The 14,990-nt window shown below is 36.7% G+C and overlaps 1 pseudogene; it reads right to left on the reverse strand.

The window, feature by feature from the left end:
• Positions 1 to 14,360: 14,360 nt before the first annotated feature.
• LOC112777238 (large ribosomal subunit protein eL18-like) overlaps positions 14,361 to 14,990 on the reverse strand; it is a 45,534-nt pseudogene continuing 44,904 nt past the window's right edge.

Raw genomic sequence — 14,990 nt, forward strand, 5'->3', positions numbered from 1 at the left:
TGCTAACTTGAGCATCGGAGTCCTTGCAAGTACACCCCCCACCATTAGGAATGACAAATTCGGGACATTGAAAATCCAGAATAAGAGGATAGTGGTAACATCGTTTCTCCAATCTATTGATGCGGATTTTTGAATACCCACAAATTAGCCAGCAAGTGCACCGGGTCGTATCAAGTAATACCTCAGGTGAGTGAGGGTTGATCCTATGAGAATTGATGGACTGAGTAACAACTGTCGAATGATTTACTTAGTCAAGCAAGCAGAAAGTTGTGTTTTGAGAGTTGTAAAACAAGTTAAATAGTAAATTTAGAGAATTGAAAAGCAAATAATAAAAGTGGTGTGAAAGAGAAAATAGTTAAGACTTCAGAGTTGTTTGTTCATTTGGATTAAGTTTTCTTAGCAACTATTTTAATCATGCAAGATTTATTTCACAACAAACTGTAATTGACTAAACCCTAATGTCTTAGTGATTTAGTTTCCTCTAACTCAACTTAACCACTAATGTCTTGGTCACTTAATTTAGATTAGAAGGTGAAGAGTAATTCTAGTTTATGGCCACAGAAACAATAATTAACTAAAGCTAAACGGATTATATGTCATGTATCCAGATTAGTTAAAGTAATTAGCAATTTAGGAGGAATTTGTTTTCAAGTTGTTGTTCAAGCGAGATAGCTCTGCGAGAATCACCAAAACACATGTAGAATAAGGGTTATACTATCGTTCTACCCAGATTCATAAGATGAAGAACGGAAGCAATCCTTGAAACTGAATCAATACATTAATTAAAATAGAAAAGAGATAGTCCCAATCCATAGAAATAAACAGAGCTCCTAACCTTAACCGAGGAGGTTTAGTGGCTCATGACTTACAGAGAAAACAAGGATTCTGAAAAGTGAAACGTGCGGAAGTGAGAAGATCCTCCTAAAGGGTGAATCTTTTTCCTTTTATATCTAACATAATTTGATTTGAAACTAAAATAAAATAATAAATCCTAATCCTAAAAGATTTTGTTTGTAAACAAAAATTACAAAAAAAAAGATAAGATAATAACTAAAAGCTAAATCTACTAAAGATGCTCCTTGAGTGGGGATTCGGTTCAGATTGCCTGGCACTAAATGCCAGGATTGGCATTTAACACCCAAAGGGGGACAGAAACGCTTCTGTCTTTACTGATTGCTGGTGCTAACACCAGCTGGGCGTTTAATGCCCAAGGGGACAGCTTTGAAACTTTTCATTTTTGCTCAAAACTCTGCCAAATTGATTCGAATTTCACCTAAAATAATAAAAGCACCAGAAAAAATTAAAGTAGCATCCAAAGAGGGTTTTAACACTAAAATGTAACTAAACTTACTAAATTCCAACTAAATTTAACTAGAAAATAAGCCTAAAATGGGTATAAGATATTTATGTATCACAACATCAAACTTGAACTGTTGCTTGTTCTCAAGCAACTAAAACAATATAGGACTGAAGAGAGAAAACCCTAAGACTTGAGTCTTCATTTAAGCTCATGTCCAATCACTGGGTAGGGCTACTGACACTATAATTCTGGATAGGTTTGGCATCTCACTATCCTTTGAAGCTCAGAGATATTTACGCCACTTTTAGAACTAAAAACCGGATGGTATTTTGGATTCTCTTTTTCTTAAAGCTCTGATTAATCCTTGAACACAGCTTTTTCTTTTCTTTTCCCTTGGTGCTTTGTACCTTGAGTTTAGTCGTGACTCTTAGTGCTTTGTCTTCAAGCTTAACTTGATAAAACAACACCACAAGCACTTAAGTGGGGAACTCTTTTTGAGTTCTAATCTTTCTTTTAATTTTTCCCAGACAGTGGTGCTCATAGCCTTTGGCATACTCTGTAATTGCAATTGATCTTGACTCTTAGTGCTCTGTCTCAAAGATTACTTGACACATTCACACCACAAACATATAGTTAGGAAAACAACTCATTTGAGCTTTTAATCATTTTAGACCTTCCTAACCGTTGATGCTCAGAGTCTTGGACCTTGCTTATTATTTATATTTTCTTTTTGCTGTTTATTTTGCTTCAAGGATCAATTTCTAACTTACTTTAGAGAATCCATAATACTTTACTAAGAGCTATAGCTCATGTCACCACATCAAAGTAATCAGAATCTCATAATATATAACTCAAGTCTCATACATTTTACTACTTCTTTTCTTTTTCTTTTGATTTTTCAAGCTTAGTAAGCAATACATGAGACAATTTTTCAAAATAAATATAAAATAGCAAAATAAATAACTAAACTCGAAATAATAAAATACTACTACTGATCATGCAAAAGCTTTCAAACAGAAAATAAGAAATAAGATAAAGCACTAAAAAATAGAAAATAAGATAAGCAAAAAATAAAGAAGCTCAACCACCTCAGTCATGGTGGCTGCTGCTCCCTTCCGAGAATCCTCTCTGGTGCTTCAGCTCATCCAAGTTGTGCCTCTACCTCAGCTACTCCTCCACTAGCTGATGGAGGAGGGTTGAGTAGTCCTGGTGCTCAATCCTTAGCTGATCCACAGAAGATGTCATCTCCTCAATGGATGTGGTCAACTAGTCCAGTAGTCACGGGGAGGAAAATAAACTTCTGAGGCATCTCCGGAAGCTCCTGTGGTGGTGCATGTCCAAGCTCCCGAACATACACCATACCCCCTCCGAGTGATAGTCTATCTACCTCAATAGGGGTATCTCCATCAATGCAAATTTGGGCTGCCTCACACAGGCGGAAGATGAGGTGAGGACAGGCCAATCTGGCTGAGGTGGAAGCCTTTGCCGCTATGCAGTAAAACTCCTGTGGGATCACCTGATGTACCTCCACCTCATTACTGAGTATGATGTAGTGTATCATCATAGCTCCATCAATGATTACCTCTGACCGGTTGCTTGTGGGCATGATGGAGCACTGAATAAACTTCAACCATCCTCTAGTAACCTGCTTTAGGTCATGCCTACCCAGCTGGAATGGCTGACCTTTGGCATCCCTCCTTCACTGTTCTCTGAGAAGGCATATGTCTGTGAGAATCTGGTCCATCCTCTGGTCAGTGTTGACCCTCTGAGTGTAGGAATGAGGGTCTTCTCTTGATGGTGGTAGTTGTAGTGCTTCCCTCACACTCTCAAGACTGAACTCTATAATCACTCCTCAGACCATGGTGCGCCAGATCTTCGAGTCTAGGTTTACGCTGTGTGCATGCTTGTAAATCACCCAAGCATTGGTGAAAAACTCCCTGACCATCAGCACTCCTACAATGTCACAAGGTTGTTCAGAACTTTCCAACCCCATCTCAGAATCTGTTTCTGGATCTCCGGGTACTCCTCTAGTTGAAGATCAAAGTAGACTTTATGGATCACTTTCTTTTTGTTCATCACTTCGTGAAAGTGGTCCTCATGGGTCTTAGAGAAGAACTGGGTGAAGTCATAAGGTCGAATGCAGGGGCCTTTTCTTTTCTCTTCCTTGAAGAGGATTCTCCAATTTTTGGTGCCATATGGATGGCGAAAATAAAGAAAAACGGACCACCCAACACCAAAATTAAAGTTTTGCTCGTTCCTGAGCAAAGAAAAGTAGAGATAATGATGAAAATAGGTGAGGGACAAGGAAAATAAAATGATGAAAGAAGAAAAATGTATGGAGGGGTGGTGGGTTACGGCTATGAGGGTCAATGAAGGGGAGGAAAGGGAAGGAAAATGAAGAGAATGGGAATTGGAAGTAAGAAGAAGAAAATGTAGAAGAAGTGGATAATAGTGTGTTGAAAGTGAAAGGTAAAGTTGTATTTATAGAGAGTGTGGGAGGGGGGAGGTTCGGTTAGGGTGGGTAAGGGTGGGAGGAAAATGAATTTGAATTTGAGTAATGGTAGTAGTTATAGGTGGATATGGGGAAGGTAAATGTGGAGAGATTGATGAGATTTGATTGATGAGATTTGATTGAGTGATAGATATGTGGATAGATGTATGGAAAAGTGGGGGATGTATGTGGATGGAAGAATAGTTAGGGGGATGATAAGGTGTTGGGTTGGGGTGGTCAAGTGGAAGGGGTGGTATTTTAATCGTTGGAAACGGTTAAAAGCTTGCTTCAAAATTCAAATATGGCATTCTTAGCGCTAAACACTGATAAACCCCAATTTTGTGGTTTATCTTGTGCTTATTTTGGGGGATTTTATCACCTTTTCTCACATTTATTCAATGAATTAGCATGGTTTTGTAATTCTCCCTTAATTTGTGCTTAAGTGTAAAGACATGCTTTTTAGGCCTTTAATTGGTAATTTTAATTCACCTTTGATTCCACTAGATGCCTTGATTTGTTTGTTGAGTGATTTCAGGTTGAAAAGGCTAGGAATGGGTAAAAGGAGTGAAGAGAAAAGCATGCAAAGTGGAGAATTCAATGAAAAACAAGGATTTGGAGTGCACGCGCCGACGCGCACGCGTGACAAATGCGTACGCGCAGATATGATGTCGCATGGCGACGTGCACGCGTGACATGATGCGTACGTGTGGATGGAAAAATGCCAAGCGACGCGTAATAAACCCCATTTTTAGGGTTTATCTTGTGTTGAATTTAGAGAGTTTTGTCAACTTTTCTCCCATTTATTCACTAAAATAGTATGGTTTTGTAAATTCTCCTTTAATTGTGCTTAAGAGTGAAAACATGCTTTTTGGGTCTTAAAATAGCTAAATTTAATTCACCTTGATTCTATTAGATGCCTTGATATGTTTGTTAAGTGATTTCAGGTTTAGGAGGCAAAGATTGGAATTAAGGGAATGAAGAAAAAGCATGTAAAAATGGAGAACTCATGAAGAAATGAAGGAATCACAAATCTGTCAATCCTGACCTCTTCACACTTAATCAATCATAACTTGAGCTACAGAGGTCCAAATGAGGTGGTTTTAGTTGCGTTGGAAAGCTAACATCCGGAGCTTCAAAATGATATAAGATTTTCTATAGTTTCTTGGCGTTTAAGGATGCGTACGCATGGGAAGCTGCACGTGACTCACTAAAGGCAACTCGTGGCCAGCGATTTCTGAAGCATTCCGGGCCCAATCCAACTCATTTTTGATGCTATTTAACCCAAGGATTGAAAATGGATGAACCATCTAGTTAGTTAATTAGTTTTTGTTTAGTTTTCATGAGGCTTTAGTTAGTTTCTAGAAAGATAAGCTCTCTCTTCTCTCTAAAATTAGGGTTCTTAGTTTTAGATCTAGATCTCTCTCTTCTCTTGCTTCAATTTTCCTTTTCCTCTTTAATTCTTCTCTTGTAGTTGTAGCATTCTACTTCTCTTGTAGTTTCTTTGTATTGTTAATTGTAGTTTATGAATTTTTTTGTAGATCTTCATTTCTTCTCAATGCAATTGGTAAGTTCTTTGTTGTTTCATAATTATTTTGCCCTTTCTATTGTTAATCTCTTACTTTTGTAGTTGTAGATTCCTTTAATTCTTGCAATTAATAATGTTTGCCTTTATTGCCTTCTATGTGTTTGTTGAAATGTTTCTTCTAGTTATGAGGTAGGTTTTGTTCCTCTTTGCTTTGGTTGAGTAATTAGTGACTCTTGAGTTGTCAAACTCCTTTGTTGATTGATAATTAGAAGTTGCTAATTGACTTGAAGGCCACTAAAGCTAGCCTTTCATTATGAGTTGGCTAGGAATTTGGGACTTAAGTTAATTCATCCACTTGACTTTCCTCCATGGTTAGAGGTTAACTAAGTGGGAGCAATGAACAATTCTCATCACAATTGATAAGGATAACTAGGATAGGACTGCTAGTTCTCATACCTTGCCAAGAGCTTTCTTACTTGCTAGTTTATTTCTTTTGCAATTTGCTTTTCTTGTTTCTTATCTCAAAAAACCCCAAACATACTTCATAACCAATAGCAAGAACACTTTATTGCAATTCCTAGGGAGAACAACTCGAGGTTTGAATACTTCGGTTATTTTTATAGGGGTTTGTTTTAGTGATAACCAAATTTTTGTATGAAAGGATTATTGTTGGTTTAGAAATTATACTTGCAACGAGATTTCATTTGTGACATTCTATACCATCAATTTTCCACTCATCAACTCGTATGCGTGACCTAAGCGTATGCGTCACTGCTCACACGTGACCTCATTAAAGTGAAAATACTTGGGGTAATTTCTGAGCTGCCCAGGCCCAAATCCAACTTGTTTCTAAGAGTATTTCATGTAGGATTCAAGCTTGGGCAAAGGGGGGAGCACTTAGTTGTAGAATTGGCATCATTTAGGTTAGTTTCTAGAGAGAGAAGCTCACCTTTCCCTCTAGAATTAGGGCTCTTAATTAGGGTTATTCCATCTTAGATCTACGCATAATTTTTTGTTCTTATCTTGTTTTCTTTATGATTTCTTGTTCTTATACCTTTGTTCTTCTTAGTTCTCTTGTTAATTTTCCTTTTCATGCCTCTTTTATATTGATGCCTCTTATTGGATTGGGACTTTTTTTAATGTAATTTACGTTTTCATGTTGTTGATGTTTAATTGAGTTGTTGTTATTGTTAATTCCTTGCAATTGGTAGTTGTAGATTTTACTATTCTTGCACATTTACCATGCTTTCATTTTATGCCTTCCAAGTGTTTGACAAAATGCTTGGTTGGGCTTTAAAGTAGATCTTTGAGCATTTTTGGCTTGGAAAGAGTAATTAGGTAATCTTGAGTCATCAATACCCAACTCATGTTGGTGATCTAGAGTTGTTAGCTAATATTGTTTCCTTCGACACTAATCTTTTACTAATTTAATTAGTAAGTTGATTAGGACTTTTGGGTTGAGATTAGCTAGTCTTATTAGACTTTCCTCGAGTGTGAAGATAATATTACACCTTCTTCCATCGTCAGGGATGACGTAATAAGATAAATTCTCGTTTATTATTGTGATATGATTAACTAGTCTTGTTTGAAGTTCTCCCTATGTGAAGATAACATGATACCTTCTTCCATTTGTTGGAGTTGACTAAATAAGATGAATTAATCATTGTATGACTAGGATAGAGAGCCTATATTCTCAATCTTTTCCATGAATGTCTCTCTTTATTACTTGCTTTCTTTAATTGCTTGCTTGATTAACTTTTCTTGTCATTTATTTTCTTGCCCATTTACCAAATCAAAACCCCTTTGTACCTTCACAGCCAATAATTGACCACTTCATTGCAATTCCTTGTGAGACGACCCGAGGTTTAAATACTTCTGTTAAATTTTCATTAGGGTTTGTATTTGTGACAACCAAATTTATATTGGGAGGATTGTTTGTTGGTTTGGAAGCTATGCTTACAACGAAGTTCTTATTCATATAAGAGGAATTTCTAAACCAACAACAAACTTCTTTCTTCATCAAACACTAGCCTCGGCGTTTAGCTTCAGACTTGGCTTTTTTTTGAAAGACGAGTCACTTGGCGTAGTGCCATAGGAGGTTTGGTGCCATGAAAATGGTTGCTCATTATGGGCGTTAAACTCCCACCTGGCATTGAACATTAGGTCCTTTGGGCTTCTAGAGTGTTAAATGCCCTCCCTGGCATTTAACGCCAGCTCCTTTTTTGCCAATTGTAGCGCTAAACACCCAGTGATAAACCCCAATTTTGTGATTTATCTTATGTTGAATTTAAGAGATTTTATCAACTTATCTCACATTTATTCAATGAAATAGCATAGTTTTGTGAATTTCTCCTAATTTGTGCTTAAGAGTGAAAACATGCTTTTTAGGCCTTAAAATTGCTAATTTTAATTAACTTTAATTCCATTCGATACCTTGATATGTTTGTTAAGTGATTTTAGGTTTAAAAGGCAAAGATTGGGTTGAAGAGATGAAAAAAAAGCATGCAAAAATGGAGAATTCATGAAGAAATGAGAATTTGGTAATCTGCCCAGCGACGCGTGTACGTGGCCCACGCGTGCGCTTGGGAAGGAATTGTCAAGGTGACGCGTACGCATGGGCGTACGCGTGACAAGCGGCATGTGACCTCATTAAAGGCAAAATGCTGGGGGCGATTTCTGAGCTCAAGGAGGCCCAAATCCAACTTATTTCTGATGCTTTTGAACCCAAGAATTGTTAGGGAATGAGGGGAGGGGGAAGTAGTCATAGTATAGTTTTTCATCATGTTTTAGGTTAGAATTCTAGAGAGTAGTTCTCCCTTCTCTCTAGAATTTAGGGTAGTTTAGGTTAAATTTTCTTAGATCCAAGTTTTATTTCTTGTTTTTAGTTCAACTCTCTTTATATTTTATTGTTCTATTGCCATGATCTTCTTAGTTTTTCTTGTTGCTTTCTTTATGTTGCCATTTTTACTTTCATGAACCTTTGTTGGATTTCTATTTTCTTTTTATGCAATTTTATGTTTCCATGTCTTTTTATGTTTATCTTAATTGCCATTGTTGATTTATTGCTCATGTTAGCTATAGCTTTTATTAATTGTGCACTTTTTGATGTTTACTTTTATTGCACTCTAGGTGTTTGATGAAATATTTTCACTAGTTTTAGAGTAGTTTTATATACTCTTGGCCTAGGCTAAGGGAATTGGGTGACCTTGAGTCGTTGGGTCTCATTAAATTGATGATTTGAGAACCCTTAGTGGTCAATTTGATACCCATTAACGCTAGCCTACTACTAAATCAATTAGTAGCTAGGTTGGGACTTATGAGTTGATGTTGATCTAGCCTATTTGACGTACTTCAAGCATAGAAGTAGACTTAATGGGTTGGTCCCTCATAATTGTCAACACATGCTTTGTACACAAGGATGATAATCTCAATTTTCATGCCTTAGCCAAGAGTTTTTTTTCTTTCCTTTATTAGTTAATTGTCATTTACTTTCTTGTTATTTACTTTTCTTGTCAAATACCAAATCAAACCCCCTTGCCCCTTCATAGCCAATAATTGATTACTTCATTGCAATTCCTTGTGAGATGACCCAACGTTTAAATACTTCAGTTTATTTTTATTGTGGTTTGTACTTGTGACAACCATATGAAAACTTTGATTGAGTGTTGTTTATTGGTTGGAAACTATACTAGCAACAGAATTATTTTGTGAAAATTCCTAACCGACGAAAACCCTTTTTCACCCAGCTGGCGTTTAGCGCCAATTCATTTGATTCCATTGTTCCCTAGGGTGTTCTGTTTCTCCTTCAGAGTCTTCTTGTCCCTGTTCTGCATACTTTGCATGACCACAAACATGATTAAACCAAGAAAAACTATGAATAAAAGTAATAAAAAAATGCATGAAAATCAAACTAAAAGAGAAACTAAAGGATACTTATAGTTGGGTTGCCTCCCAACAAGCACTTCTTTACCGTCACTAGCTTGACGATTAGCTCTACTAGGGAAGGGGTGATAATATTGGCTTATCTCTTTACCCCTCACTGTGAACTTCTTTCCTATGCTATCATGGATTAACTCAATGTGCTCATAAGACAGGATCCTGTTCACTGTATGAGGCATAATTGGACTCTTAGTGATTACAACCTTTATTCTGGGTGAGAAATCCTCAGTGGGAATCTTCTTGATCCTCCAACCTCTAGGCACCTTCTTCTTGGGGCCTCTTTCCTTGGTGAATGATGCCATCCCAACACCAAACTTAGGTTTGATGTCAGGGAGAATTTTGTTGGTTCCAACCAAACGAGGCTTGAATAATGAACTCTGCTTTGCATCAGTCAAGTACCCTTGGAGGCTAGGGTTAGTGGGTTCATTTTTCATGCTAGTGGCTCCTTTATCTGAGTGATGTAAAGGTCTAAAAACCTTGAATACCAAGTAATCCTCACGCATCCTCAAAATCAGCTCACCTTTTTTCACATCAATCAAAGCTCTCCTAGTGACCAGAAATGGTCTTCCAAGGATCAGAGAATCATTTGCATCCTCTTTCATGTCAAGGATCACGAAGTCTGAAGGGAGGAAAAACTCTCCAACCTTGACCAAGACATTCTCTACTATTGCATATGCTTGTTTCAAAGACTTGTCTGCCATTCGTAGTGCTATCCTTGTCGGTTGTGCCTCTTAGATTCCGAGCTTCTTCATTACAAACAAGGGCATTATATTGATGCCTGCACTAAGATCACACAGGGCCTTGTCAAAATTGATGTTCCCAACAGTGCATGGAATCTGAAAGCTTCCTGGGTCTGGCATCTTCTTTGGTAAAATACTTTGAATTAATGCACTGCATTCCTCAGTTAAGACCACTCTTTCATCTCCCTTCAGAGCCTTCTTTTCAAAGAGTAAACCCTTCATAAACTCAACATACTAAGGCATATGTCCCAGTACCTCAACAAAAAGAATATTTATCTATAACCTTTTGAAGACTTCCAAGATTTGCGGGAATCGCCCATCCTTGGTCTCCTTTTAGAACTTCTGAGGGTATGATGATTTGGGCTGGGGCTCGGATGCCTTGGGTGAAGTGTGTATTATGGTGTCTTCAGCCTTTTTTATAGCTTCAACAACTTGTGCTTCCTCCTTTGCCACCAGTCACTATGATGGACTTGCATTCTTCCTTTGGATTTACCGCTGTGTCACCATGAAGAGTGTTTGGAGGTCTCTCATGTATTTGCTTGCTCAACTGATCCACTTAGACTTCTAAGTTTCAAATTGAAGCTATGGTCTCCTGCATGAAACTCTGAGTGTTTTTGGAAAGTTCTGCAATTATAAAAGCTAGATCAAAAGTGTTCTGAGGCTGGAAAGTCGCTTGTTGATGCTGAGAGGGTTGGAACTAGCAGTTGTTAAATTTTTTCTGATTGAAATCGCCTTGAGAGTTGTTATTGAAATTCAGATGAGGCTTCTGGGGTTGCTCTCTCCACCCAAATTTTGGGTGATTCCTCCATCCCTAATTAAATGTGTTAGAGTAAGGATCATTACCAGGATTTCTAGAGGAATTCCCATATAGTTAACCTGTTCAGGAGTGGGTTAAGCATAGCCATAAGTCTCCTGTTGGTTGAAACCACTACTCATGTCATAAGATGCATCTTGAGTATTAACAGTCGAGACTTACATCCTACTCAAGTGCTGAGTAATCATGCTGATTTGTTGAGACGTGGCCTTGTTTTACACAAGAATGGCCTCCAAAGTATCTAGCTCCATAACTCCTTTCTTCAGAAGATTCTTCTCAGAGGTGTACAAGTATTGGTTGTTAGCAACCATCTCAATTAACTTATTGGCCTATTCAGGGGTCTTCTTCATGTACAGAGAGCCACCGACAGAATTGTCCAAAGACATTTTGGCCATCTTTGAAAGTCCATCATAGAAGATCTTTAACGTAATCTAGTCTGAGGACATATCAAGAGGGCACTTCCTGATCATTGACTTGAATCTCTCCTAGGCTTCATAGAGGGGCTCACCATCTCTCTGCTTGAAAGTCAGAACATCTGTTCTCAGCTTAATTAGCTTCTAAGGAGTGAAGAACTTGGTTAGAAACTTTTTAACCACCTTGTCCCAAATGTCCAAGCTTTCCTTGGGCTAATTATCAAGCCACTGCTTTGCTCTATCCCTCACAGCAAATGGGAAGAGCATGAGCTTATAAACATCTAGATTCATTCCATTAGTCTTCACAGTATCACAGATCTGTAGAAAATTAGAGATGAACAAATTTGGGTCTTCCTGCGGGAGTCCATAAAACTGACAGTTTTGTTGCACCAGAGTGATCAACTGTGGCTTCAGCTCAAAGTTATTTGCGCCAATTAGGGGCACCACAATACTGTGCCCATAGAAATCAGGAGTGGGGGCAATATATGAGCCAAGCATCTTTATAGGCTGTTTATTACCATTTGGATTCTCAACATTAGTGTTGGGATCCATGGTGAGCTCTTTAGCTTCCTTCTCAAAAGTGTCCTTGAGATTCTCTCCGGCTTTGTAAGCTCTAGCTTGTTGCAAATGTCGCCTCAAGGTCCTCTCTAGTTCAGAATCAAACTCAAGAAGGAATTTTTTGTTCCTGTTCCTTCTCATAAAAAAATAAAAAATAAAAAAAGGTGGGAATCTCTACATCAGAATGTAGAGAATTCCCCGTGAGGTATCCCATGTAAAAGAAATAAAATAAAATAAACTAAATGATTAATACTAAAAATTCAAAATTAAAGAAAAATAGGAACCACTAATTTCGAAACTTAAGAAAAGAAAATTAATCAAGAAAAACAAAATAAAATTACTAAAGGGGCACACCAAACTTAAATTCAAAAATTAAAGAGAAATATTTTAACTAAAATAAAGTTAAGAATTTGAAGAAAAAAATTAAGAACAAAAACAAATAAAACTATAAATTAAAAGCACCAAACTTAATTTCAAAAATTAAGAAAAAGTTTTAAAATAAAGTTAAACTAAATTTTCGAAAATTAAATAAGAAAGAAAAAAAATCAAAAGCTAAAAATGCCTAATCTAAGAAATCAGACGACTGGTAGTTGTCAATCACAATCAATCCCCGGCAACAACACCAAAAACTTGATGCGGATTTTTGAATACCTACAAACTAATCGGCAAGTGCACCAGGTCATATCAAGTAATACCTCAGGTGAGTGAGGGTCGATCCCACGAGGATTGATGGACTGAGCAACAATGGACAAATGATCCACTTAGTTAGGCAAGTAGAAATTTATGTTTTGAGAGTTGTAAAACGTATTAAACAGTAAATTTAGAAAATTAAAAAGCAAATGATAAAAGTGGTATGAAAATATATGAGAGAAAATAGTTAAGACTTCAGAGTTATTTATTCATCCGGATTAAGTTTTCTTACTAACTATTTTAATCATGCAAGAGTCGTTTCACAGCAAACTGTAATTGACTAAACCTTAATGTCTTAGTGATTTAGTCTCCTCTAACCCAACTTAATCGCCAATGTCTTGGTCACTTAATTTAGATTAGAGGGTGAAGAGTAATTCTAGTTTATGGCCACAGAAAACCTAATTACCCAAAGCTAAACGAATTATATGTCACGTATCCAGATTAGTTCAAGTAATTAGCAATTTAGGAGGAATTTGCTTTCAAGTTGTTGTTGAAGCGAGATAGCTCTATCGAGAATCCCAAGAACACATGTAGAATAAGGGTTATACTGTCGTTCTATCCAGATTCACAAGATGAAGAACGAAAGCAATATGTGAAACTGAATCAATAAATTAATTAAAATAGAAAAGCAATAGTCTTAATCCATAGAAATAAATAGAGCTCCTAACCTTAACCGATGAGGTTTACTGGCTCATGACTTACAGAGAAAACAAGGGTTCTGAAAAGTGAAACGTGCGGAAGTGAGAAGATCCTCCTAAAGGGTGAATCTTTTCCCTTTTATATCTAACCTAATTTAATTTGAAACTAAAATAAAATAAGAAATCCTAAACCAAAAAGATTTTGTTTGTAAATAAAAATTATAAAAATAAAAGATAAGATAATAACTAAAAGCTAAATCCACTAAAGATGCTCTTTGAGTGGGACAGCTAAACGCTCTTGTCTTCACTGATTGCTGGTGCTAAACGCTTGCTGGGCGTTTTGCTCCCAAGGGAAAAGCTTTGAAACTTTTCTTTTTTGCTCAATACTCTACCAAATTGATCCAAATTTCACCTGAAATAATAAAAACACCAGAAAAACTCAAAGTAGCATCCAAAGAGGATTTTAACCTAAAATGTAACTAAACTTATTAAATTCCAACTAAATTTAACTAGAAAATAAGCCTAAAATGGGTATAAGATATTCACGTATCACCTACTCTCATTGTAAGAAAACACCTCTATTGCCACACTTTTAAAGCATGGCGAAAAGGTGAAAAAAGTGTGACGATATCTTTTCGCCACGATTTTTGAGCTACCGCCATGCTTTTGAAAGGGTCTGCAAGCTTGGCGGTTGCTCTATCGCCACGCCTTTGGAAACCTATTGCCATGCTTTTTTTGCCACATTTTTTACAAATTTCCACGCTTAAAAGCATGGCCATATGTGAGATATGTTCATGCTTTTAAAGTGTGCCAATAGAGAGAGATATGCCAAGCTTTTAAAGCACGGCAATAGAGGGAGCTATTGCCACGTTTTAAAAGCGTGGCGATAATGAGATATGGCTACGCTTTTAAAGTGTTGCAATAGTCTTATCAAATTAAAAAAAAACCTTTTCTGACTTTACCTTTATTGCTGCACAATATAAATTTTTAGTCATTTTTTATTATCAAACCTATAAATATAGTATGAAATTTTTATTACAAGACAAATCAAACAGTAATTAGTGACAATTATAATTTTTCTATAATTTTTTTATACATTAAAAAACTAATACTCAAATACAAAATAAATCTCGAGTTCAAAACTCTGATTTCTCAACAAGCTTCTCAACCTGAGCATGAAAGCACTAGGATATGGGAGAAAGGGTTAAATTCCAAAACTAAAAACTGAAGAAAAATACAGAAACAATACAACTTAAACCCTAAGTCCTTTGCTGTTCCTCCTTCCTCTAGCCCTCTCATACTTCATTCCCTTAGATTGTACATAAGGCTTGGTATGGTTGTGAGGAACACCAGGAGCAGGACCAAAGTGTTTCACAGCTTCCTTGGAGTTCTTTGGGCCTCTAAGAAGGACCTACATTGATACAACAATATATAAACCAAATTAACCATCTAAAAACTGATCACTTCAATATTTCCAAATCCATCCTATCATAATGCATAGTACCATTATAATTCACAAATGAATCTATGCTTGATTTTATGTGATTCATTCAATCAAACGATATAAATATTGTTTGAACCAGTCCAACTCAAATATCCATTGATAAGTTTATATATAATAGTCATAGACATAATTTGAAACTAGTAAGTGGATTATATATCTAATCTACGCATACTGTGTTCTGTTCGAGAGGTGCCCTAAGTGCAAGTTGATCCAATGTCAAGCATTCACCACCAACCTTCTTTATTCTAGCCCGTGCAGTCTCTATAAACATGAGTGTGGTAACCTTCAATGCAAGAACTTCATACACTCTGATATCATCAGTTACAGTTCTCACTACCACGGCAATTTTACCTTCCTGCATCAATAAAACAAACATCC

This window comes from Arachis hypogaea, chromosome 3 (assembly GCF_003086295.3).
Source record: "Arachis hypogaea cultivar Tifrunner chromosome 3, arahy.Tifrunner.gnm2.J5K5, whole genome shotgun sequence".
NCBI classification, from domain to species: domain Eukaryota; kingdom Viridiplantae; phylum Streptophyta; class Magnoliopsida; order Fabales; family Fabaceae; genus Arachis; species Arachis hypogaea.